Source organism: Sprattus sprattus (genome assembly GCF_963457725.1).
Source record: "Sprattus sprattus genome assembly, chromosome: 1".
In the NCBI taxonomy this organism is placed as follows: Eukaryota; Metazoa; Chordata; class Actinopteri; order Clupeiformes; family Clupeidae; genus Sprattus; species Sprattus sprattus.
The window spans coordinates 24,273,218-24,299,745 of record NC_137920.1 but is presented as its reverse complement, the minus strand read 5'-3'; the positions used below and the strand labels follow the sequence as shown (position 1 = coordinate 24,299,745).

General features: G+C 41.1%; 1 protein-coding gene across 1 annotated transcript in view; it reads left to right on the top strand.

Moving 5' to 3' along the window:
- The window catches only part of atf7ip (activating transcription factor 7 interacting protein), a 41,557-nt gene continuing 15,029 nt past the window's right edge, over positions 1 to 26,528 (top strand). The window contains exon 1 of the mRNA XM_080854312.1: positions 1 to 127. The gene's annotated coding sequence lies outside the window, so the exon portion shown is untranslated. The remainder of the gene's footprint in view (positions 128 to 26,528) is intronic.

The following is a 26,528-nucleotide window of genomic DNA, read 5'->3' as shown; positions in this document are numbered from 1 at the left end:
GTTACATCGGTAACATACTGCAACACAATTCTCACGTGCACTGGACAAAATCTTGCCATAGTAAATCCCTGGAGTTGGAGAAAAACGAACGTGCATTTGCATTGCTGCAGATTGGAAAAAGTCGCCGGTAAGTGCCAGAACCGTTTGGTCTTGCGGGGTAGCTAGTTCGTCCATTGTCCGAACGTACTGTAACGTTAACGTTACCCAGAAGTAACTCTAGTTAACGTTAGCAATTTAGCTAACTCAGCTAGTGTCCTTTATATTTGCAACTGCATGAAACTGTGACAATCGGTTTGCAGAGTTAATGATGTGGATCATATACACTTTGTGATATTTTCCAATTTTCTTTCCTTGATAAAAATATTATTTTTGCTAGTTTGCTAGTTAACTTCGTAAACTAGCTGGGATCGCCAGGTTAACGTTAACGTTACTACAGTTAGGGCATCTTTTACTGTGAACCTGAAAATCAAACAACAGTTACACAGTTGATGGTCTTGTCAATTCTGGCAAACAGTTGAGTTGTGGTGTCCATGGGAGAACGTGTGTTACTTGTATTGAACCTAGCCTTTGACCTGTCTGCCTAGTCAGTCAGTTAGCTAACTCCGTTAGATAGCTAATGTTAGTTAGTCAGGAATATTGGCATAGCTAGTCCCTTAAAGTGATGGCGCTCTTTGACGGTTGACAGTTGTGCTAGTATGGAGGGACCATGCTGAAATAGATTTAATAGATAGATAAAATCCACATAATTTGAAAAAAGAAAATTATTTAATAAGTAATGGCCAAGGGGTTTCGTTTTGAAGAAGTTAGATTGGGTGGGCTAAATTAACTTAATCAATGAAAATGGAATGGAAAGTAGGTGGTCACAATTTTGCAGAAATTGAGTTGCTAATTAATTTCATGAAAAATATGTGGAATCTCAATATGTCTGTGTCACTTATAGTTTCCAACCTATTATTTATTAATCTTAAAATATGCATTGTAGTGATCTGTCCTGAACTGATTCAGTTTTTCCTTAAGACATGTTTGAAGAGTGTAACATACATTTTTGAATTCATATCAATACATTTGGTGAGAACTGTGGCTCTTTCCCTGCAAGCTCCTTCAGTTTGCCTCTGAGCCACCCCTACACCACTGACTTGAAAACAATTAAATGGTTTAAAGATGACATGGCAACCATTAGTGTATGCATCAACACATATTGTTGTTTACATGTTACATGAGCATAGTTAGGGTAAATGGACCACTGTCTTTTTAGCACTCAAACGTCTGAGCTAGCTGACAGTGACAGACATTTTAAAGTACAACAACTTACTTTGTTGTAAGTCCAGGCTATATAACGTTAGCATGTTTGTCTCGGTTAAGATGAACTGTTGTTTTTATGTTACATCAACTTAGTTGCGCTCAAACTTTTGAACTAGCTGCCAGGCTAATCACAGGCTAGCTTGCCGGCTACGCTCTCTGCAACTATTGCACTTGCTACTAACAGGATAGCCAAACATGCTTGCTGTTCTTAAAGACACCCCCAGAGCAAAATAGTTGTAAGCGAAATTCGTTCTGTGTTTCGCTGTGTGAAGGCCTAGTGTAAAGTCAGCTTTCTGTAGTTATAGGTCCCCTTGAAAAACAATCCTGCTCGGTCTGTCTTGGCAGGGGACTGCTGGTAAACTGAGCAGTACCACCATTGTTGCCTATTTCAACAAAGGTGTTCTGTGTTTTCCACAATTCTAACAAACCCCTTTTCAGGTGAACTGACGTGAATGTGATTTGTGGAAACACCATTATCGGAGTTAGCCTATCTGTTTTTGGTTAAGAACAGGTTTTTAAAATATGCTGCACCTATAATTATCATCAGATGTAATCAGAGAAAATTAACTGGAGTTTTGGTGTCTGTGAGCTGCTTAACGTATACCGCAAACAAAGAGCAGACCTGCTTGAGATCTTGAAAAATGAGTGTAAAGGCAGAAATGCATTTGGCAGGGTGTTAGTTGCTCTTAATGACAGTTGGAAGGTATAAACAAAAAACAGGCAGACAGGGATGCTAAACTTCCTTGAAAATTAGGTAGGATTAGTTGAGAGAAATAAAGCTATTTTGTGTGTAGCTAGCTAGGTCATATTTCAATACAGCTAACTAAGACTGTGTTTGTAACCAACATGACAGTTCCAGAGGTCAAGTTAATGTTAGCAAATAGTTTGATTAGGTTAGGCTGTTATTAGATCAGAGCATCTATTATTTTTGGTCTTTGGAATAAATAAAAAATTAACATTTTTACCACATTAGTTTGAGTGCATTGCTAGCAATTATAGTGGACTAAACTACCCAAACTACCGAATTCTAGCAAGATGGACTACTCAATACTAGAATGCACAGATGTATTCATAAAGAATATCGTACATGTTCCAACACACCACCAGTCTAAGTGCATGTGGTTGCTAAAGCAGTCTGTTGAAGAAATCATTCTCTAATAGTCACCTCTGAGAAGCATGCTACTTGTCCGAGACCCACCCCTTCCTCTGCCTCTAAATGGTTCTGTCCATAGTTGTCAGGGTTTTTCCACTCCCTCCATCTGCATTGCCTGCCTTACAAGACCATTTTGTGAGTGGGGGAGGGGTATCACAGTGTGGTTACGCAAATCACAGGTTTGTTGTGCTGTTGAATGTTGTTTTTCATTTTGCATCGCATGCATGAGAATGTGTTTGAGCTAGCTTCTGTTCCTATCAGTCCTGACTCTTAAGTGCTTCGATAGGCTGCATTTATTTTACCCCCCTATTTTATTTATATGAGTTTTATGGATTGCATTTATATTTTATTTGTATCAGTTTTAATCAGTTCAACTTTCATATACGAATCAGCATTCACACCAGTAGTGTTTAGACTAGCAGTCATGACAACCGAGACAGGACTAAGTGACCTAAATAGTGGTGCAGTCCCAGGCCAACGCCCCTCCCCCACTCATGTTTCCCTCTTTCTCCCGCCTCACGGTGGTATGCTTTGGTCTCAAACACATGTGCATTCCCTTCCCCCGCTACATTTTATCTGGGGCCTGCCACAAGTACTGTACTAGGCCTAGGTTAGTCTTATCCCCCAGAGCTCATCGCTGGGACTCCTGACGGAGGGGGCTTAAAGAAGCTAAGCGAAATGGTATAAGAAGGCCTGACACCAACTGTCAGAAGGCCAAGTCAGTCTTGTCAGGTTGATAGCATAGCATACAGTCCATGAAAAATACTTACTACAGCGCTACAGCAAAAATAGTACGTAAGCAAACATGAAAAAATATGTATAATATACAAACAAAGATTATGGTTTTTAGTCGAACACAGCAGACGAAAAAAATGTCTTTAATTGGGAGCAGTTAAACTCAAGCAATAGGTGGAGGCTATGAAGCATGCAACATAGCTAGTCTGCAGGCTTTTTTTATTTAAATATGCTGCCTGTTACTGAAATCTGTTAAAAGAACAGAATGTGCCTTCTGAAACCTCTAGGTGAAAATCCTTTTGATCCAGAGCCAAAAATTGCCGAGACAAGAAGGAGGCAATAAAAGGGAAAAACAAGAAGGAAAGCTTTGGTGATGAGAACTAGATTGCAAGCTGACAATTTCTTACACAAAATGAGTGGACCTGTTCAACACAAAAGAAGTGAAAAATCAAGAAGCAATCAGCAAACAGCAGTTGCCTGACCAGGTTGAGATTAAATATCAGTCATCTTTGTCCATCCTCAAAACAAAACAATAGCCTGCCTAAAAGATCTAGTAAGGTACAGCCTGTCATGTGAGCCTTAGGCGTTATACACACACAGGAGGCCTGATTAATGTGTTGTGAATGAGTGAGGATGTGCGTGGGTTAGCGAGTTGGCGCAGTATCATTTTAACTACAGTCTACTGAAAAAAGATATTAAAAACCAACCAAACCACAATTAGTTGTAAACACTGTCAGATATCCTCAGACACCTGCTGCAGACATATTTAGGAAAGCTGAATGCACAGGGAACAATTTCCAGACTAGTCTGCATGAGGACTACACAGGAATAAGTGGTTGGGCTAGCAGTAGGGCATCCAGCTAACTGAATCCAGGCAGTGGGAACTGGGAGCGTCGTGTGATACTGTGTATTCTCAGTCAAGGAGGAACCTCAGAAGAATTTAAGTCTGTGCCGTAACCTCTAAACTGACGGTCATTTTCTGTCAGGAAGGGGGGAAAATACCTACCTACTAACGGCCCCACCCAAGTGGAGAGAAGTAGTTTCCCCATTTTAATATGCATGTTGTGCAGTGTGTGACCGTTTGTTTAGCTTGCACAGAGAGTATTAACAATTCACACCAGTAGCTAGCATATACTTTGCATTATTAGTCTGCCAGGTCAAGACAAATCTGCTTCTTACACACTCAGTGCCTTCACAATGAAACACGAGTATAGCTCCTTGAATGTAAACATGAGGTCATGATAAGCGAATAAATAACATGGCTATTGATATATTCATATTTTTGGCATAGCAATTCTAGCATAATTACATGGGCTAGAATGTAACTAGAACTTAACATTCATTTCGATGTCCTCAAGCCAATAGGTGGAGTTTTGGAATCATGTTCTAGGTATAAGTTCTAGAACGTTCAGCAAACACTTACAATGTTACGCAAGCAATGAAGGTGGAAAATAAGTACCATAGATATAGCACACAGCACACACTGCCTAGTCTCTGCCTCTAGCTACGGCGCCAAACAAGCAACCCCCCCCCCCTCTCCTTTCTCTCTCTGAATAAAACTGGTTTGAACTAGCTCAGACTGGCTAGAGCAGCACTGTTTTCTGATTGGTTAGCTGGAGAGAGAGGAGGGTTGTTTTGATAGATGGAACAAAATTGCAATATGTTATGTTCTTTGTATTATACAGGCAATTTAAATAGGTGGTAGTCTGATGTTATACATTTTACATACACACACACACACAAATATATAAACAAACACACACACGTGTATATATATATATATATATATATATATATATATATATATATATATGTGTGTGTGTGTGTGTGTGTGTGTGTGTGTATATCTGTGTGTGTGTGTGTGTGTGTGTGTGTGTGTGTCTGTATGTATAACATAAGGGTACCGCCTTACTTCCACTAGAGTGTCATCTTATCATCAAATGTAATTGCTGTCTGCAGTGTCTAGACTGCTGCTTTGAGTCTGGTAGCATGTTGTCTGCTAAGGCTAGTGGTGGTTTGACATTTCCTTTCCATGTGACTTGGAACACATCACTGGATTATGATGTAGGTTATTGTTAAGTGATTTAAAAAAAATTGTATCTTTTTTTATGTCTGCACAGTTAGATTGCATAATAGTAATTTTTAAGGTGAAGTCTGTAAGAGCTAGCCTGTAGGTCTCATTATATCCCTTAAGTAAAATCTGTTATAAATTCTGCCCGTATGTTTACCACGGAGGGGTTCAGACGTTTTTAATTGTAAGATTTCAGTCCACATGTGTCATTACTGGCCTCTATCCTACAGTGGCTATATACAGCAGAAATCAGCCAAGGTTGGCAGATTTTAAAATAGGTCGGGTCAGGAACACCAACTTGGGCGTCCAGCATCTCTGGATAACTGGGCAAATATTCTGTGATATTGTTTTTTTTTTCTCTCAAAATTGTCTTTACTTTCTTGGAAGCATCTAAGAAAAGTTAAGCCGAATCACAATGATTGATTGAACATCTAAGCATAGATCTTACTTCAGACATTTCTATGAGTGAAAGCTATCCACTGGATAGTATCCAGTATGACCAGTTTGACATCTTTTGGAGGCAAGAACAATGCTGCAACAGAACAATGTGTCCTTGAGTAAACAGACTAGTAGGGACATGATGAGTCACTAAAAAAACAAACAACAAAAAAAAAATTCCAAGTTAACCACCTCCAAACTACCATCTGCACCATCAGAGTTCCATGCTTAGTTTAGTTTCTAATATGTAGGCACTCTGAGATTCTTGTGAATGAAAAGTGCGTTCAAAAATAAAATGAATTATTATTATTATTATTATTATTATGCTTTGTATAGATGAGCCTTGGAAAGAAAAGACGCATGGCCCCTTTGTTTTTCTACAAGGCTAGGATCATCCTGTCCGTTCCTCGCTATTCTTGTAAACTTGTGTCCCTGCGTAAACAGACTAGTAAGGACATGATCCGTCACTAAAAAAACAAACAACAACAAAAAAAAAAGATTGCTGGGTTACCCGCCTTCAAACTATCGCATGCTTTGTATAGATGGGCCTTGGAAACAGAACACGCATGACCACTTTTTTTTTCTACAAGGTTAGGATCACCCTGTCCGTTCCTCGTTGTTCTGGTAAACATAAGTATGAAAGGAGCACACTAGCTTTGATGAGGATGCACTGATTTGAACACTAGATGATTTGAACACTAGACGAGTAGAACACTAGATGATAAGAACACTAGACGAGTAGAACACTAGATGATAAGAACACTATATCACAAGCCACCATAAAGCGAAGAAAAGGTCGCTTTGCCAAGGACTTCAAATTGTAGGCCCACATTATTAACAGAGTTTAGACTTTGAACTAGGTTATCGGGGCTTATTTCAAAGCATGGTCTAAGCTCACATTATCCTGTTGCTGTTTTTAGGTCCCCTAGGCTAAACACTCTAAAATAAGATACTGTTGAATGTTTTTAATGTAATTGTAAATCATGTTTAAGACAATTGTACATTATTACCATTATTACATTTTTAACATACTCTTGGACAAGAGATTAGGTAAAAAAAAATCTTATCTACAGTGAATTATCGATAATTTTTGTACACAGCAGATGCATAGTACAGACCTATCCTGTCAGAAAAAAAGCTTTGGCAGCCATTTTGAGCCTCAGTTGTGAAGCTGGGTCAAAATGAGAACACTGTGGGGGATGGGCGTCACTGCTGTCAGCAAGCTGGGCCCCCTACAGGGGGAAACAAATAATACTGTACTGTGACAATAAAAAGGCAATAGCACGACCTTTAAAGACCAAACTAAATGTATTAGTTACTAAAGAAATTCTTAACATTCTTCTAATGTCCAAAGCGCCAAAGAATGTCTCAGTCTCATAAAAACACCCAATCCCAAATCACTTTGTCTCTCAAAAAAAAAAAAGAAAGATAAAAAAGTGCTTAATTCTGCATTACACTTGACAGACAGAGTGTTAGTGAGTGCACTGGGGACTGCTTCACGAGTCGACACGGACCTTCAGGGGCACATGTACACTCTTGAAGCCCTTAATAGGTAGCACAACCTGATCAGAGTGCTGATCATATGAATGTAGTAAGATATTTTTTCTAAGGTCAAAGTGCCTATGAAATTGCCTCTAAGTGTATGGTAACCAATTTTTTCCCCCTGTCTTTAATAAATTGCTAATTGTATGCCATCGCGGGGCTCCCTCTTGTGTTGGGTCTGGGCCAGTCAGAACGCTGCTCTCTGGTTGGTCAGTCATTTTCCACTCTGTTTGCTCTCCTCTCTTTGCTCGTCTGTGGAAGGGGAGGGAGGGAGGGGGGATGGGAGGAGCTCTTCAGGCTGTTTGTACTTTTTGTGCTTTTAAGTGCGCAAGAGTGGCCCTTAGCTCTCGTGTTTTTTTTTATATGTGTGTGTGTTTTTCGTGTTTTGCTTTTGAGAGAGAGCCTTTTGAAAACAACACTGTGAGAAAGATCAACTACGTCCTTGTTGAAGGACAAAACCTGTTAAAAAGGAAGGTCAGAATTCTGCTCAGTGTTAGGACAGCTGGCATTCCTACAACGCCTTATAATATTTTTCTTGTCAACATGTGTGTAGCATTGACTCTTATCTTCAAGCATAAAAAGACACAACAACAAGAAGAAGAAAAAGAAAAACTCTCAGGGCCCCTGGACTTACATGGTACAGTCCTAGCACTGCACTCTGTCTCACTCCGTCGGCCACCCCTCCCCCAAACCTTACACCAACACATGGTACGCCCTCTTGATCTTTGAAAAGCTTTTCACGATGTTCTGCTTCCAGACATTTAATTTGTAGCCTACTTGTAATGGGCAGTGACTGCAGTGACCAGTGACCTGAGGGGATCTTCTCACATGTAGGCATCTAGGTTAACTGTCTCGGCTACATGCTGTACATCACACAGAGTACATTATCATCTCATATCACTGAGTCACCCGCGCAGTGTAACCTCTTTCACATAAGAGAACTGCAACCTATACCTAGTGGGTTTACACTTTTTACTAATTATAACGACTTTAATGTTTTTTTTTTTTTTAAAGAGGGATTGTTTCACAAAAGAAGGTATGCGTTGATGGATATGATGATAAGGCTTAACATATTCCAAATAGCCTCATCCTATTAACAGGGTGGGAAATTTACATAATTTTTCTGGGGCAATTTTTGCCCCCACTTACTGAAATCCAGGGGCATTTAACAAAAAATTGGGGGCACTTTTAAAAACTTGTGAAATAACATTTAAAGCAGCAATATGGAGTTCTGTTCCCAAACTACTAGTAAGCGAACTACCTAAAAGGCATGCAAAAGCTTTGCAAACGCCACCAACAGCCCAGCTGACATTGATAGAAGCTTGCCAACACACTTACTGGTGTTTTTTTGGCAGTTTAGCTGGCAATGTTATGCGTCTAAAAGCTTTCCATTTTTGCAGGGTGTACCAGCCCGTTACACAGAACTATAGGGCATATTCGGGATGGCTAGTGGGGAAGACAAAGGTGTTTATCTGTTCTTCACATGACCATTTGCTATCAAAATAAATTTGAGGTTGGTACCTAAACTAGTTGCCTATGAAACCATATCCCAAAAAGTGTCAAATTGTTGCATAGTGTTACTTTAACCTTTGTTCAAAAATAATAAACACACAGTATATGAGCAATTGTCATCAAATGGCAATGATAAGACTATTAGGCAGTAGCCTACAAATCTAAATGTTTTCTTAGATTTTTTTGAACAAAAACCAAACAGAAAACATATGATTAAAACAATCAAATTCAATGTATTCTTATTTCTTTGTGGATATTTATTGTTACTATAACATTCTTTTAAACAACTATCAACAATAATTTTTTCTTTCTTTTTTATAATAATAATGTATTATGTTTATGGATTTTTGAGTCAACTTTAATCATGTTATAGCCTACCTACCATAGTAGGCCTACAGGAAATACAGATGGGACTAGTTAGCTAGCTTGCAAGCATGCATTTGTAGCTAACGCACTATCAGAGCTATCTAACGTTAGCTAACTAACATTGAACTAGCAAAACCGAACTTAATAATTTCTAAAATTATTATTACTAGTTATCATTCACCATAGGCGATTGCTTGTTGCCTGGCACCTTGTGACGAAAGGCCATGTATTTCTGTATGTTTTCGCTACCCTTGGTGAAGTCAGAAGAAGAATTTGCCTGTGCTGGATTGACAACGCCTTGGGCAACTCGTTTTCCATAAGCCCGTCATGCCTTGGAAAAAAATTGCGTCTTTTTCTCGTCGTCGTCATAGGGTCGTCACACTCCACCCCAAGCCAATATAGCTTCCATTTTTCAACGGTGACTGGGTGTGTGAATTTACTCTTTTAGAACCTGAGACTGTGACAGTCTGTGTTCGCTGATCCTCGTTCCTCCTCACTCTCGCATTCACAGGTCTGGTTAAGAAGCGCTCCAAATAGTTTTGTTACAACATTCGGTTCTTCACGCAACAATCAGTTAAGGCGAAAATCTAAACATTTGATTGCAACCGGACCAGGCTACGATGTTTTTGACAAGTTCATTAAATTATTATTACAGAAAATTATGGGGGCATTTTTTTGCCCCTCTCCTAGTAATTTTGGGGGCAAAAGAATATTTCTTGGGGGCAGTTTTGCCCTTTGCCCTCGTTAATTTCCGACGCTGCCTATTAAGGAGTCCCTTATGATTAACGACATTTTAGCATTTGGATTAATAAATGATAGGCAAAATAAGAAAATGTGAAATCTTTGACATAATCTTTGACATAATCCTTAATAACTAACATAATGGTAATACGAAAACAAATAAACTGGCAGAGCAATTAAAGAACAACAATTACACCAACCCTCACTTCAGTAAACCAAGCCAAAGATACAGGGCGGCTATAACAGACATTTTTTGACACAAAGATCAAGGCCATTGACATAAAGATGCTAAACCATCCTACTGCCGACAATGTAACACATCTGTAGAATCTATTTCAATACAATGTAAAATCCCAAGGACATCCAACTCCTCATCAAGGTCATATCCCATATAACATAATCTACTTATGGGTTATCTCATTCACACTAGTGTGCTAGATTAATCCATACTTATTTTGTCTATGGTAATGCCACAGAGCACTATTATTTATTATTCAAACAAATGTACTCCCACACACGGAGGAATGCGAAACTGCGACGTTTTCCTACTGGCATGTGGTCTGACATCCGTAGGTGGGAAATACCATCTCACACACTGTCACACCTGAGACTTCTATAGTGCGTGGATGATGCATGTACTTTATTTGCCCTGAAGACATCTGGCAAAATTATGCAGCTCAAGTCTAATGAGAGTAGTACTGAATATTCCATCTTCCTTCCCTTCTACCGGCTCCATCTGCATCACTTTTTTCATTACGCATTTGTCACCAAAACCAACCTGGTCGGTAGGAATGTTCGCTAGATACACCAACAAAAGGTTATCGCTGTCTACTGGCACAGCCGAATAAACAAACCTAGATTTTAGAAGGCAGTCGTCAAGGTACATTCAACAACGTCATGCAGGTCGTCTGTGAACGTGAAGACGTGCTCTATTTCCGGATGGTCATATGAGCCCATTGTTCCCCATAAATAACAAACTTCCTCCACCAGATTATTCTCGAACAATGTCATTGTCAGTATAGCAAAGATGGTTTAGAACTCAAGAGGGCCCCTCATTTTTGTATGGTTTAGAACGAGCAGTGTAAACTGGCTTTGCATCAGCCAATCACAATGATTCGAACCATACTGTATTCATTTGTCACACGGAGCTCTGTCGTTGTACTACATCAGAGGGAACGTCAAGTTTCCGATCACAAACGGAGTGGTTGCCTGCCATGGAATCATTTAGAAGTTCCAGGGAAACGGTGTCGCTCTGAAGGACCTAATTTATGCATGGAACTCCCACGTCTGTGCGCAGACAGACCCCAGCATTTCTCTGACCCACCCATGTTTGCACTTAGAATCTTGCCAAATTATTAAATTAGCTATAGGTTATAGGTGTGGTGGACTTGCCAGCCGCATTGCCCATTAATAGAATAAGGGCTCTTGATGTGTATAAACAAAATAAACACGGTTTTAGTTAATCCTTTCACCGACATTTTACCCAGCTGCTGAATGATTGGTCTAAATGATAAAAACACTTTTAGACAGTTGCCTGTTTTTGTATTTCTTTGGGTTATAATAGTTCATGATATGTAATCTGAAATGGCTGAGACTGCTAATCTGTAGTGGTGGTGATTGTGCTTCATTTTATGCGCCCTTTCTCAGGCTCTGCCAGAGTTGCCGGCCATTTTGTGTAACTGCTGTAAATATTTGGAGGGAAATGCCTGCATGGGAAGGTTGGTGGTTATGGCAGAAGCTTTTTTTTCTAATTGTTTGGCTAGCTTACAAACACGTGTGTTGGAAAGAACTGACAATTATGATCTGCAAAATGAAGAATTCTGAATTGACACACACACACTTTTTTTATGTCGAATTAGAAGTGTCCTGAAACTTTTGACATTAGGCTACTAAAATTGGGCTCTCTCCAATCAACAAATGCAGACTTTAACTTCATTACATGATAGACGGTAACTTTATGTGAGTAGACTTTTCCACCTTTGAGCACAAAGATGTATTCTGACTGACTGAGTCTAATTTGGTACTATTTTAAGGAACCACACAAAGCTCCCTAGCTTTGTGTGGTTCCTTAAAATAGTACCAAATTAGACTCACCCCCTATTTCCTCAAGCTCGGACATTTGGAAAATGTTGATGTGCTGCTGCCGCATGCTAGTATTCCGGACTTGGATTCCTTAGGTCATAGTCTGAGTGAACTAGGTCCTGATTTTAAACTGTGCCCAGAATTCTTTAGCAAACATCATGTGTCTGATTTGGAAAGATGCCATTGTGAAGGGGACTTTCCCCTGAAAGACAACGTTATTGTCTTGGCAGGTCCTCATTTAGCACAGAGTTTTTAAGGGCTGATTTACATAGAGTTGTAATCTAGTTTAACGCTCCTTTTATAATCATCACAAGTGTCAGAGGCTACTTCCTTACCGAGTTAGCAAAAATGTAAGATTTTTACTCTGCAGCATGTATAGTCTCTCCAGTTTATATCCGTGCAATTGCACTGTGGAACTCGGTTCAACAGCTCACATCAGCTGCTAAGACATTGTATAGGCCAACACAGAGAATGCACCACTCTTTAAAACACAATGATGATGCATTAAATAAAGAGTTAAAGTGAATTGTTTGCATTTTGAGGATGCATCAGTCATGGTGTCAAACATTAACTCATCACTCTCGCATTATTTGTAAACTATTGTGAAATATTGATTCATGAAAAATATTTAAAAAAAGAATAAATGCTCAAAGAACCCCATACGTAGATTTATGTTTAGATAGACAGACAGAACTGTAATGCCTTACCAACGCTTTTGTTCCTAAATTAAAAATATAATAAATTCCTGTCTTTTACACCCCCTTAATAGTGACTTAGGCTACTTTTAATAGACTATTACGCTACATTATTACAGGATGACGTGACGACTATTTCAACATCGCAGGATGACTCAGCATTCCCAATTGCACTCACAAAAAAAAAAGTTGTGATTCATCGCTGCAAATCAAACAGTGGTGCTCATCAATTTGATTGTAGATACCATTAATACTGCACCAACGATCTCTGGACCTACCCCCGTAAGGACACAAAAGCCTTTGTCGTGTTTCAGGTGTCTGCAGTACTGATGCCATTTACATTTTGTCCAAAGCGACATACAAGGGAGAGAACAGTCAAGCTACGAGCAATGAAGACCTTGTGTAGCAATAATTACTACTTTACATAAGAAACAGAAAGAAAATATAGAAAAGACGAAGAAGTGCAGGAATGTAACTGCTGTGATCTGGGTGCGGGGCACAGCGCTGGGAACCACAGTGGTGCTGTTAGGCCCCGACTCAAGGGACTGATGCTGCGTGAACAGCTGCAATCAGCCGCCATTTTGAGTGCAGGTACCCTTGCACAGTCTCCTGGAAGACATTCGTGTTATTAGTCCGCTGATCCATCAGATGGTGTGGAGCCTTGTGGGTAGTGTGGGTTCTGTCTCGTGCCAGGGTACTCCAGGTGTTGCCGGTCTAGATCAGCACAGAAGGAGGTCATCACACATAAGGAGGAAACGGAGGCAAATATGGATGATGAAAGGGGAAAATTATTTATTTTGCGAGTATAATTTTTTTCTCCCCTCCACCTCAGAGAGGGCCTCTGTCTTTACTGTGTGGCTAGCCCATGAAAGGGGGATGATTTCTGTTGCGAGTATCATCATATTTCAGCTAGGCCTTAGTATTAGCACTCTGGTGTCCCACTCTTAATCCATTACTGGTGGTTATGATTTTAGTGCATGTTCAAGTGGTTGTGGTGCATCGGAAATGTAAAACTGTTATCTGACCTCAGGTCGAATGAATTGAAGAGCAAAGCAGTGTTGTTGCATGCTCCCAGTGTGACCGTGTACCTATGCCCCTGAAATACTGACACAGAAGTCTCACAAAAGGTGAGAAGTAACCCTTTTACACAGACAAGTTGGAAAGTATTTGGATCGTAACACCAGGTGTAAAGGAAGGTCTGTCTGAAGGCTGTTTCATTTTTAGACCTAGTGGTAGAGATCAGTGACTTTGTGAATTTGCTAATTTTGCTCCAAAGCCATGCTCCCCCTTGTGTTCAGATGTAACACGCACACCCCTGGAATGTTGCAACAATGGTATGTTCTAGAGCTGGTAATTTTCCACTCACTCTGCTTGCCTTGCACTGCTGAGAGAGACAGTGCTAGATGTCGGGGGAGGGGACTAATTTTTCTACTCAATTGTGCGTGGTGTCAGTTCTGTTGTGTTATGTCTGTTCTGTTTTTGTTTATGAGCTTTAGTATACCTTGTGTGGCTATGTGTGAGAGAGAGCATGTGTGTGGGTGTATTTTTCTTTTTGGTTGTCTTTCACAGACTTTATATGACCTGTGGAGTTGAGTGTGTCCACACACACACACACACACACACACACACACACACACAGCAAAAGACAATGTGACCAGATAAGCTATTGTTCAGGGGTTTAAAAGGGTGTGCCACCCCCCCTCCCCTTTTCATCTGGTCTGTGAGCATGTAACACTCCCTTGGTAACACAACCAAATGGTCCCCCCCCCCTACAATATTGGTATAGTCTGGTTACAGCTTGCCCAACCCTCCCCCACTCCTGCTGGTTCTCCTAGCAGCAGAGTGCATCTCAGCTAACCACCACTCTTTCACATGCTTTCTCAGCACAAGGCCTACGTTCGAAGACTGCAGCCTCAGGTTAGGCTATATTTAGACAATTCACTTTTGTACTTGCTCTCGACATTGGAATTCACCTATTAAAGTAAATTCATTTTTACTGTCCTGAAGTTTAAATATTCAAGCTAATGTTTGTCAAACATTTTAACAATTTACTGTCAGGTTTTTCCTCACATTTTGGGTGAGCTTTGTGGGGTAGGGGGGGTAGTGGCCTCTAATTGTAATTTAAAGATTTAATGGTCATATTTTTCATGTCATATGAAATTGATACCTAGGAAAAGGGAGTGAGTTTGATTTTTTTTTGACAGAAGTTAAGCTACGTTACAGGCACATTAGCATGGCTAGGTACTCTGTTAGCTATGTGTGGTCACACCAGATACACCTTCTAGTTACTAGCTACTGAATTCATGTCTGTCCGTTTATTCTAACTATTTATAAGTAGAACTATGTCTTTATTATAGTTTGTAAATATAAATGGGATATTACTGTGTATTTAAACATGTCGTTATAAATTCCAGGTTCTAATGTCACATCTCTTACCTTTTCTGTAGTATTTTCTCTGCTCTGGAAGTTTAGGTTTCTCATCTGCCTGGAATGTTCAGGTGGTGTTAATTAGGGGTGCACAAATTAATTAGCGTCAATTAGCAGGTTTCTTTGGCAGCTGTAGCGTTGTCTTCAATCTAGTTTGCTTTTAAGCGATAGGTCTGTGTTTTGATACGATTAGCAAGATTGAAGGTTTTTTTAAATGCTGCATGTTTTTCTGTATCTTTTGCAGTCACACATACATGCACGTGCACACTCTCACACATACATGCACGTGCACACTCTCACACACTCCAGTGGGACTAGTGCTTTGCAGACTATGAAGATGAATTCATCGTGTTTTAGGACTACACGGCACAGCTTGTAAATGGCGCATTATTCCACACCTTAAGGAATCTAGCAGTAGGTCTTCTGCTTTGAAATGTCATTATCAACCAAGCAAATAAACAGGCCTCGCAATGCTACTTCTGATTCTGCAGTCGCGGTCGCACCTCTCCTTCATCGTTGGCTCTAATGTGGCTGTGCACCATCCATATGTAATAAGCCTGTTTATGATGCAGGCAGTGAAAGGTAACGGCATGGTGCAGCCACTGTATGTTCCAGAAGGAAGTATCGGGTCTGTACCATTAATCCTGTTTTGATGGTTACGTCACTGCTAAGCCTATACCCTGATGGACCTTGCTAATATAAGGTCCCATGTTATGAGTTATGAGGAGTTTAGCTACCAAGACCTTGTGTGACCTTGTGCGACCTTGTCTGGGTCATCGTGTATTTATTTTTCATTCTATTGTTTATTTGTGCAGAGAGTTTGAAAGGTTAGTGCTTCCTGTTACACCCCTTGAACATCTCTGTCATACCCTGGGGGATATCTTACTCTTATGTATCAGATTTGCCTGGTGGCTGTTTCAAGTTTCCCAACCCTGCGTGGAAGCCTTGCTCCCCTCCTCTTATATTTCTGTGCTGATCTCGCACGATCTCAAGAGAGGAGGGAACAGGAATTTGACTACAAGGGTCAACTACCTCGGGATATCTGCTTTTGGCCTAATCCAATCCATCTCTGTGTTTGGGGTTAAATTCCCCCTCAAATTGAATTGATGCAATCCATCGACCCAATTCCCTACAAATGTCCCTTAACGAGGGATCAACGAGGCGACGCCTCTGAGGAAGAAGCCACATTGCTGGTGCCTGCCATGGCTTTTTCGTCAGAGCTGTGAGCGAAAACGCAAGTGCTTTTGTTTATAAATTTGTCTCGGTTGGAAACTGTTGTTGAGGGCACGGGAGGCAGGACCAGACTGGTTTGGCTGGTCAGTCGATTGTAGGAAGTGTGAGACTTTTTAACAGCCTTTATGACGTGTGTGTGAGTGTGTGAGAGCAACCCACCTGCGGGGGTTCTGCTAGGCTGCACACCAGGTGAGAATTGTTCTGCTAACAGAAGCACACTGATGTTCAGAATTACAAGTGCAAACCGCAGAAACCCTGACAGAATGTCACTCTGGGAACAGATCGGGCCCAGTTTTGGCTCTGATCTGGCATGCGCATCAACGCCAGTGCCACAGCCAGTCCAAAGGCAGTGGATCTCTGCTAGAGTTCTAGTGGGCCACATGCTGTCTGCTCCTGCTGCTGCTACTGCTGCGCAGCTAGCATAGCAACGTAGCCGGTGGCCATTTTGAGTAACAGCACGGGAATCGGATGTGGTTCAGAAGTGAAGAGGGGGGGGATGGGCAGTGTGTTTAGTAAAACATGCTCCTGGAAGTCCTGTCCATACCACAGGCCCGTGGGGTTGCCTGGTGCAGGTATTTACAGTGCAGAGCCATGTGTAAATGTGTCTCTAACTGCCTCACCAACTCCTAGTGGAAGTGCATTCCTTTGTTAAGCTGCAGTGGAATTAACATGCAAGATTTTTTTTTTTATTATTATTTTTATACATGCCTGTTAGTTGGACATGTAAGGCGGTGATGCTTAGCGATTGGCACTCTATATGCACTGTGTTAATGAATGAATCATCATGAAATGTAATGAATTGTTAACACAGTCTTGTAATGTCTGTACTCTTCTGAAATGTGCAAAACCATTAAAGCACACTAGTTGACATTTCTACTGCATTTCACAGCGAGAGCACACAGAAACGGAAACTGAACTGATCAAATCATTCTCACACAGCAAATGACTAGCAGTTAACCACTGGAGATATGACTGCAGTGCTAGTGATGCATAGCCATTTACAAAGAAAAGCTAAATTCCAGTTACTAGGCTGCCGGAGGGAGTAATTTAATATTTTAGCAAGTTAATATTTAATGATTTTAATTAATAACCTCTCCTGGGAGACTAGTAGATCTACTGACTGTGAATGTCACTAGAGGAATCGCTGCTGCTGTTGGAGCTTTTATGGTACTACAGTGAGCATATAGGTACCAGTTTCTTTTAAATAATAACAATAATAGTAATATTTGGAGTATTACTTAATTGGTTGTGATAACGAATTTTTCAGGCAGTGTTGAATATGAACAGAGATAAGCTAATATGTCGACATCCCTTTAATATGTGTCATTGGAGGAACGTTTTGTAAATGCAAAAACACAAAAAAACTGAAATGACAGTATCAGTAATGTCACTGGTGTGAAATTTACATTGAGTAGCAGAACAATAGAAGCACTGAGGGGGTAAAAAGCCTTTCTTTCCTCTCCGTAGGATATCATTACCCGGGCAGGTTTCAGCCGGTCTCGACCGGTTTGAGCTGTGCAGCCTTCTGATTGGCTGGCAGTGCAGATGAATGCACTGGAGACCTTTCTTGATTTCTTTTCTCGTAATGTAATCAGTATTAGGCTACAATATAAATATTTAAAGAATGTTTATTTTTTTTTGTAATGGTTTGAATGCCACTGAGCCTAAGGGCACATACTTGTTTTCACAGTATACAAACAAAGTTCACAACATAGCTTAATATTATTTCCAAGGCAGGAAAGGACTGCGTTTTCCCGTAGCCAAATGAAAGCTTCGTCGTCACTTTTTTATCACAGATAAAATGCAGAGAGAAAAAAAATCTACTTTCCGGATGCATGAGAGTTTTCAAATTTCTATTCATTTTATGTTATTGGTCAAATTGCAGTGGTACCTTTTCAATCCAGTAAACTGTAATGATCAACTCTGATTTCCTGGTGTGGAAACGGATCTCTGGGAAAGCCAGACCACTGGGTGCTGCTCAGTTTGGAGTGCAGCAGTTCCCCTTCCGGAACCAGTAGGCGCTTGGCAACACCTTGGTGCTTAGAGCCACGGTGAACATTGCCACTTCCTCGGCAGTTTCTTCTATTTCTAGTCCCCATTGCCACAGCGGTACTTTTTTTTTTTAGGTAGCTATGCGCAAGTTACACATCTGGAGCCTTCTTTCTTGTGCGCACACACACACATATATATATGCACAGACACACACACACACACACACACACGAACACATATATGCACAGACACACGCATACACACACACACGCACATACATACATATATATGTATGCACACACACACACACACACATATATGCACAGACACACGCATACACACAGACACACGCATACACGCACACACACACAAACACACACAAACACACAGACATTGAAATTATTAAAATATATAAAGAAGAATCATCTGAGACCCAGTTAAAGGCAGTTTTGGGTTAGCCAAACATCTGCCTGCTCCTCAATGGTTAGATCCATCATCCAGCATCGAGTGTGAACAGTTCCGTTAATCTTCCGCACAGCAGTGAGACGAAAACTGCAATGATGTTGCAGGTGTATTGAGTGGAATGGAATTGCACTGGGCATTGCAGCACCTTTTTTTGATTAGTATTTGGGCATCTCTTGTTTGCTTGCATTGTGCCTCAAAGTCGCTCTAAGCAGATGCCTCCGCTAAACGGAATAAATATGAACGTAAACCTACACCCCTGATAAACAACCATCAACAATTACACCACCAATCCTGGGCAACAAAGGGAATACAACCATCCTCTCGGGCTTGACGGCAGTGATCAGACAAATGGACTCCCAAGGAATCCATCATTTTTTAAACACTGATGAGACTACGCGTTGTAGGCGTATGTGAGCAGCTATGCTGGTCCATACAGTGTTTGCTGTTCGGAGTCCCTTATGCATACAGACAGTGTGAGTCCCAGTAAGCCTGCAACTGCAAATTGATTACAGGTTGTGAGGGTTGAGAGACTGATGTAGTTTGTTTCGTGTTCTCTCACTCAAAAGAATCCCCCCCCCCCCAGTTCATGGCTGTCTTGTTACAATGAAGAACATTTAATTCGTAAAATGCCTTCTTAAAAGGTAAAATAAAGTCCAAACTGTAAAAATCTGGAGGTAGTTTAACTTTCCACCCATGATTCACTCTTTAATGTTTGGCCCCTGATTCACTTTGAGTGTGAAGTAAGAACCCTCGGATCCCCCAGCCTGACCTGAGCTGAAGTACATCTAGTGTTTCAGCTGTGAGGGGGGCTTCTGTGATGACAGGAGGAACTGAAAAAAAGTACATTTCCTGGATGTCTTGAGCGCTGTTCCCTGTTGGTTACCTCTGTTTTGATACTCGTACATCACACCTTATTATTACCTCCAGCAAGGAGGTTATGCGATCGGGTCCGTTAATTAATTAATTTATCCCATGACGTGTCATCTTTTATCTTCTCAGCCATCAACTATGGTATTTTATTTTAACCTCCTTTAAAAAAAAAAAAAATAGTATTTAGTTTTTTTTTTTGGTAACACCCTAGTTGCCTGTTGTGATTACTGCCCTAACCCTAACCCTGCCTCATCGTTTTTTAACTGTGCATTGAATGTGTTGCTGTTGGATTCTTGCTAGCTGCCACACAAATACAGACATTGAGCCCAGTTATTGCGCTCGAAACAGATAGGCCTTGGATAAATCTTTAAAAATCTTGTTTGTGAAAAATACCTGTTCCCACACCATGCAGTGTGATAGTATGACTCGGAAAGGCAGTATCCATAGCTGTTACTCTGCAGAAGCACAAAGAGAGCAGACTGACATTTACTTACATTGTTTTTAATATTGTACCTAGGCCAAGTTTTTCTCACATGGATATTAAACCCTATCTGCCCCCTATTGTTTTGTCCTGGTATTGCATCTGCAGTCCTGTAATTTTCCACTCCGCAGTTGGTGAGCTCAGTGAGAGCACCATAGAGTGGGGAGTTTTTTTGCGCACGTGCTGTGCTGCCCAGTTTGTGCGGTCCGCACAGGTTTGGTAGGTCAAAGAGAGCAGACTGGCATTTACTTAGATTGTTTTTAATATTGTACCTAGGCCAAGTTTTGCTCACATGGACATAACCCCAATCTTCCCCCTACTGGTTTGTCCTGGTATTGCATCTTCAGTTCTGTAATTTTCCACTCTGCAGTTGGTGAGCTCAGTGAGAGCACACTGGAGTGGGGGAGGGGGAGTTTTTTTTTTTCTCTCTTTTTTTTCTTTTTTTGCGCACGTGCTGTATTGCCCAGTTTGTGCGGTCCACACAGGTTTGGAAGGTCAAAGGTGACCTCACATAACATTTTTTGGGACAATTTGTCAAAATAGTTTTAAACAACAGCACCACATGTCATTGATCTTTTCTGATGGGGACAAATGAGCAAAGAAAGATCACATATTCCATCATTATTGAATGGAGGAGGAGACACCTCTGTGCCTTGAACAGTACATCAAATGGATGCAATTATTCATTAATTACATTTTTTAGGGTTTAAAAGTCTCACTTGGGGCATGAATTGCCTCCTTACATTGACTGAAGCACATGCTCGTCACCCCTCTCTGTAAGAAATGGTACAGTCCTGGCTTCCATTTCCCTTCCCCCACCCTGTTTGTGTCTCTCAGGACAACCTCTAAGTGTTTTGCTTTTGCACTAACAGCAATGCTAGCTATTTTTCGCCTGCGTTTTTTTGTGGTTGTTTCTTTACTTGTCTTTCTCAGCTCATGTCTGACCTCTAGACCAGTTAAGTTTAGTTCTGCTGATGCAGTTTTTTTTATGGCGTTTATAACGGCTTGAATGTAAAAAATAGCAAAGATCTGAGACAGATATATAGTATATTTAGTTCTTAATATTGTTCCTAGGCCAAGTTCTCATATGGACACAAAACCCTATCTGTACCCTACTGGTTTGTCCTGGTATTGCATCTTCAGTTCTGTAATTTTCCACTCTGTAGTTGGTGAGCTCAGTGAGAGCACACTGGACTGGGGGAGGGGGAGGTTTTTTTCTCTCTTTTTTGCTCACGTGCTGTATTGCCCAGTTTGTGCGGTCCGCACAGGTTTGGTTGGTCAAAGTTGACCTCACATAACATCTTTTGGGACAATTTGTGAAAATAGTTTTAAACAACAGCACAACATGTCATTGATCTTTTCTGATGGGGACAAATGAGCAAAAAAAAAAATCACATATTCCATCATTATTGAATGGAGGAGGAGACACCTCTGTGCCTTGAACAGTACATCAAATGGATGCAATTATTCATTAATACAATTTTTTAGGGTTTAATAGCCTCACTTGGGGCATGAATTGCCTTCTTACATTGACTGAAGCACATGCTTTTACCCCTCCCTGTAAGAAATGGTACAGTCCTGGCTTCCATGTCCCTTCCCCCACCCTGTTTGTGTCTCTCAGGACAACCTCTAAGTGTTGTTGCTTGTGCACTAACAGCAATGCTAGCTATTTTTCGCCTGCATTTTTTTGTGGTTGTTTCTTTACTTGTCTTTCTCAGCTCATGTCTGACCTCTAGACCAGTTAAGTTTAGTTCTGCTGATGCAGTTTTTTTTATGGCGTTTTTAACGGCTTGAATGTAAAAAATAGCAAAGATCTGAGACAGATATATCGTATATTTAGTTCTAAATATTGTTCCTAGGCCAAGTTCTCACATGGACATTAAAGCCTATCTGCCCCCTATTGTTTTATCCTGGTATTGCATCTTCAGTTCTGTAATTTTCCACTCTGCAGTTGGTGAGCTCAGTCGGAGCACACTGGAGTGGGGGAGGGGATTTTTTTTTTCTCCCTTTTTTTTCTTTTTTTGCGCACGTGCTGTGCTGCCCGGTTTGTGCGGTCCGCACAGGTTTGGTAGGTCAAAGGTGACCTCACATGACATCTTTTAGGACCATTTGTGAAAATAGTGTTAAACAACAGCACCACATGTCATTGATCTCTTCTGATGGGGACAAATGAGCAAAGAAAGATCACATATTCCATCATTATTGAATGGAGGAGGAGACAGCTATGTGCCTTGAACAGGTTTGGTAGGTCTAACTAAACTAACTAACTGGGCAATAACTGGGCAATACAGCACGTAAGCAGGACACTTGAGCAAGGTTAGGTGCCTTGCTCAAATGGTACAGTCCTGGCTTCCATTTCCCTTCCCCCACCCTGTTTGTGTCTCTCAGGACAACCTCTAAGAGTTGTTGCTTGTGCAGTATAGCAAAGCTAGCTATTTTTCGCCTGTGTTTTTGTTGTTGTTGTTTCTTTACTTGTCTTTTTCAGCTCATGTCCAACTTTTTAGATCAGTTTAATTTAGTTATGCTGATGCAGTTTCCTTTTATTGCGTTTTCAACGCCTTAAATGTAAAAAATAGCAAAGATCTGGGACATATATGTAGTATTTTTCTATACATTATTATTAACAGTAGCACTAATTCACTATTTCACCCATGTGTGCTGTGCCTAAATAGGTCCTAGCTGCTTGCTAAGGGTACAGCAGTGCAGACGGCTAACTTCACCTTTGTGTCTGTGTGCATGTTTGGATTTCAACTGCCACATTTGACTCATGAGCAAAACCCACCAGGCATTGCGCAAAATAAGCAAATAAACAATGAACAGATTGAACAATGGCAGTGTTGTGTCATTGTTTTTTTTACATTTATTTTCAAGGGCAAATGATTAAGGCGTGGCAACCCGAGAGGCTGGTGTGCAGGCTTATGTCCTAGCACATCATGATCAGCACAGGCAGGAAACACAGCTTGTTGTTCATGTCTGCTTTTGGTGTTGTGGAAATCTGCCAGGGGGGTTCCCCTTCAGACGGCAGATCTGACTGCCTGTGTGTCTATCTGCCCCTTGTTCTCCCAGGCGTCTGGTTATGACTATGGTTATGGAGTTATGACTATGGTAATAGTCATATGACTATGGTTATGTTATTATGACTATGGTTATGGCAGATATGGTTATGGTTTTATGGCTATAGTTATGGTAGCATGGCTACGGTTATGGCAGATATGGCTATGATTATGGTATTTAGCAGACGCTTTTCTCCGACGTGAATTACAAATTGTGTCTTGAATAAATACAATATAAACAAGTGCCCCGAAATAAGGCATGATGCTCAAATACAGCAGATTGTGTGTCATTGACGGCGTCATTAAGTATTCTTGTCCCCTGCCACTCCTCACTGCCTCTCCTCACTGCCTCCATTCTGGATCCAGGATGTCCAGAGTGGAGGCTCCTCGGGGCCAACAGGCATCTCTCGCCTCTTTGTTTGTACCGCAAACACGTCCCTCTGACAGAGTAATGAGAAGATGAATGTATGCGAGCGCTAAGATTTGCAAAGAGAGAAATGGGTGACAGGGAAATTCTTCCAATTCAGCCATTAGCCAAACTAATGGTTTTGCATGATAGGCTAGCTTAATGATTGCTTTAAAACAGGAGACGCATAGGCCTGTATTACATGTATAGTGTGGTGGCACGGTTTAAAAGCTTATCATTTAGAATAGGTTATTATATCAGTAGAGATGATTTTAGAATTACAACACTACATGGCTATTGGGGGCAAAAACAATTTCAAAAAAAATTATATCAAAATTACATTCTGCATTGTGTTGGACTGTATGTAATATGTAAGCTGTCCTGAGCCATCCTGTTGTCATCGATTATCTTATCGATTGTTTAGCTCAGATGTGACAGATCAGTGTTGCTTTTGTGAATGGGCTCCCACAGCTGCAACGTCGTTCTCTAATGGATTTACTGTGAGTTTACAGCAGTTTGGGTTTCTGTGGTGATGGGTTATAAGGTAGGAATAGTAGTAGGCATAACATGGAGTCTATACAACACTGAGTTTCAGACCACCCATGGAACTACAGTAGTAGTAGAGGACGGAAGTCCGTAAAAAAAAAAAAAATGAAACTGGGACAGGTCACACGGCCTATGCTGAGAGAACCCAGTGTACTAGTTGGTGGAGTAGACGTGTTCTAAGGGGAACCCAGTGTACTAGTTGGTGGAGTAGACGTGTTCTAAGGGGAACCCAGTGTACTAGTTGGTGGTGTAGACGTGTTCTAAGGGGAACACGGTGTACTTGTTGGTGGTGTGGAGAGGAGGGAAGTGTGCAGGGCAGACAAAGGTCAGTGTTTGGAGTTGAGGATCTGACTCCAAATAGCCTTAGACAAAATAAGATAAGGAAAAGAACAAGATTTAATCTTAAAGACCTAAACTGGAGTTCTGATGGTTTGGTCAGGTGTTTACTCAACTGAAATGGAAAAATTTAATTAAAAAAACCTTCCTTTGTTCAATTTTATCTGAGTGTACCTTTTACCCCAGTGTCTTTTGAAGGGAGTTATTTGATCTGGGGGTTGAGTAAAGGAGAAAAAAAAGAAAGTTTATCTTTGAAGTGTTTTTTTTTTTTTTTTTTTTGTATAGAGAGAGAGAGAGAGATAGAGGGGTGGCCTTGCCTCGTTTTAGCAACAAGTTCAGTTGAAATTGTACCTCCCAGGCTAGTTAGCCTTGGCCTGTTTGTACAGGCTCTCTAAGATGGCTGCTCTAGAAACTGAACAGCAGCCAACGCTGCAACCATGACAACAGAGGGGAAGTGTGGGGGAGGGGGAGAAATCTTGCGCTAACGCAGCACGCAGGAAACGACTGGCCTGCTCACTGGAAGGGTAGGAATGTGGTCAAGACGATCCCCAGTGATCACTGTAGCCAAACCTCTGGGACAGACAGTGGAGGGTTCCAACAGAGAACCCGTAGAAGAGACTAATGCACTGTAAAGGGTTTCAGTATGCTTATATACCCATTGGACCTCTCTGGGCACTCCTGGTATTTTTGCTCAGAAAATGAAATGGTGTCTCCTTTACTGATAAAAATGGTGTAGAATGTTTCTTATGTGCTAATGCACAGGCGTACTATCTATATTCCCTGTTGTAATCAGATTTCCTATTTAAAAGCAAGTGCATTTATTTGAATATTTTACCTCAGTGATATCCTGCAGTCAGTGCCCCAGTGGCTTCTCTGTGCATGACCTAGTGCTTAAGTCCTTAAAGTATGGTGTGCGGGTCTCTGTGCATGTATGATGTATGCGCGCGTGCTAATCCGTTCAGTATTTCGATCAGATCTTCTCCCTCTGCGGCAGTACTCCAAGCCGTTGTGCTCCCGGCACGTACCCACTCCAGCGTTAGCTAGCAGCTGGGTACAGCTTTGAGAACCTGGTCTGCATTAGTCAACCGTCATGAGCAGCGATGCAGCCGATATGTAGCCCGTGCAGAATTGATGGCCGTGTGCCATTTATGCCAGTGGAATAGCCAATGAAATTTGAATCTATTGCCAAGGAAAGAGAGGGAGTCTTCTTGTGCAAATAAGTGAGACTGGGGAGCTCCTTATTACTGTTTATTGTTTGTTGTTGTTATTTTGTCTCATGTTTGTGGTGATTGTACCTCAGCGATATATAAGAGAGAGGTTATTCCCCTTCATGTTTACTAAGAGAGTGAAATGGTGTTCATGCTTTTGGTCAAGTATGTTGAGGAGATTTTCAGTGTGCAGACTGTGCACCGTAGTCTCTTCAGTGGTTTCCTGAGACATGCGCCGGTTACACGCAGGCTCTGCCTTGAATCTGCTTCTCCCTGATGGATGCTCAGATACTGTGGTCACACACACACACACACACCAAACACAGACACACACACACACACACACACACACACACACACACCACATACCACCACCCCCAGAGTCCTAGCTAGCAGGTGGAAACAGCTGGAACGTCTGAAGGACAGCAGTCATCCATTGTGGGCAGAAATACAGCCTTGCCCAGACTTGCATTCATTGATTGTCTTGCCGGTGCAATGTAATGCCTGAGTCTACCAGTAAAATGAGGGAGTCTGTATGAAGAGGCTACACTGGGTAGAGTGTTATTGATGATGGTTATTACCTGACTGACATCAGACCTTGCTTAGAGATTAAAGTAGTGGACTACCTTGTGGTTACTGGTTAGGAGTCTTTTTAGCATGCTTATATAAGCGCACTAGTATGTGGTAAGAAGTGTTTCAGCATGCTTATATAAGCGCACTAGTATGTGGTTAGGAGTCTTTTTAGCATGCTTATATAAGCGCACTAGTATGTGGTTAGGAGTCTTTTTAGCATGCTTATATAAGCGCACTAGTATGTGGTTAGGAGTCTTTTTAGCATGCTTATATAAGCGCACTAGTACGTGGTTAGGAGTCT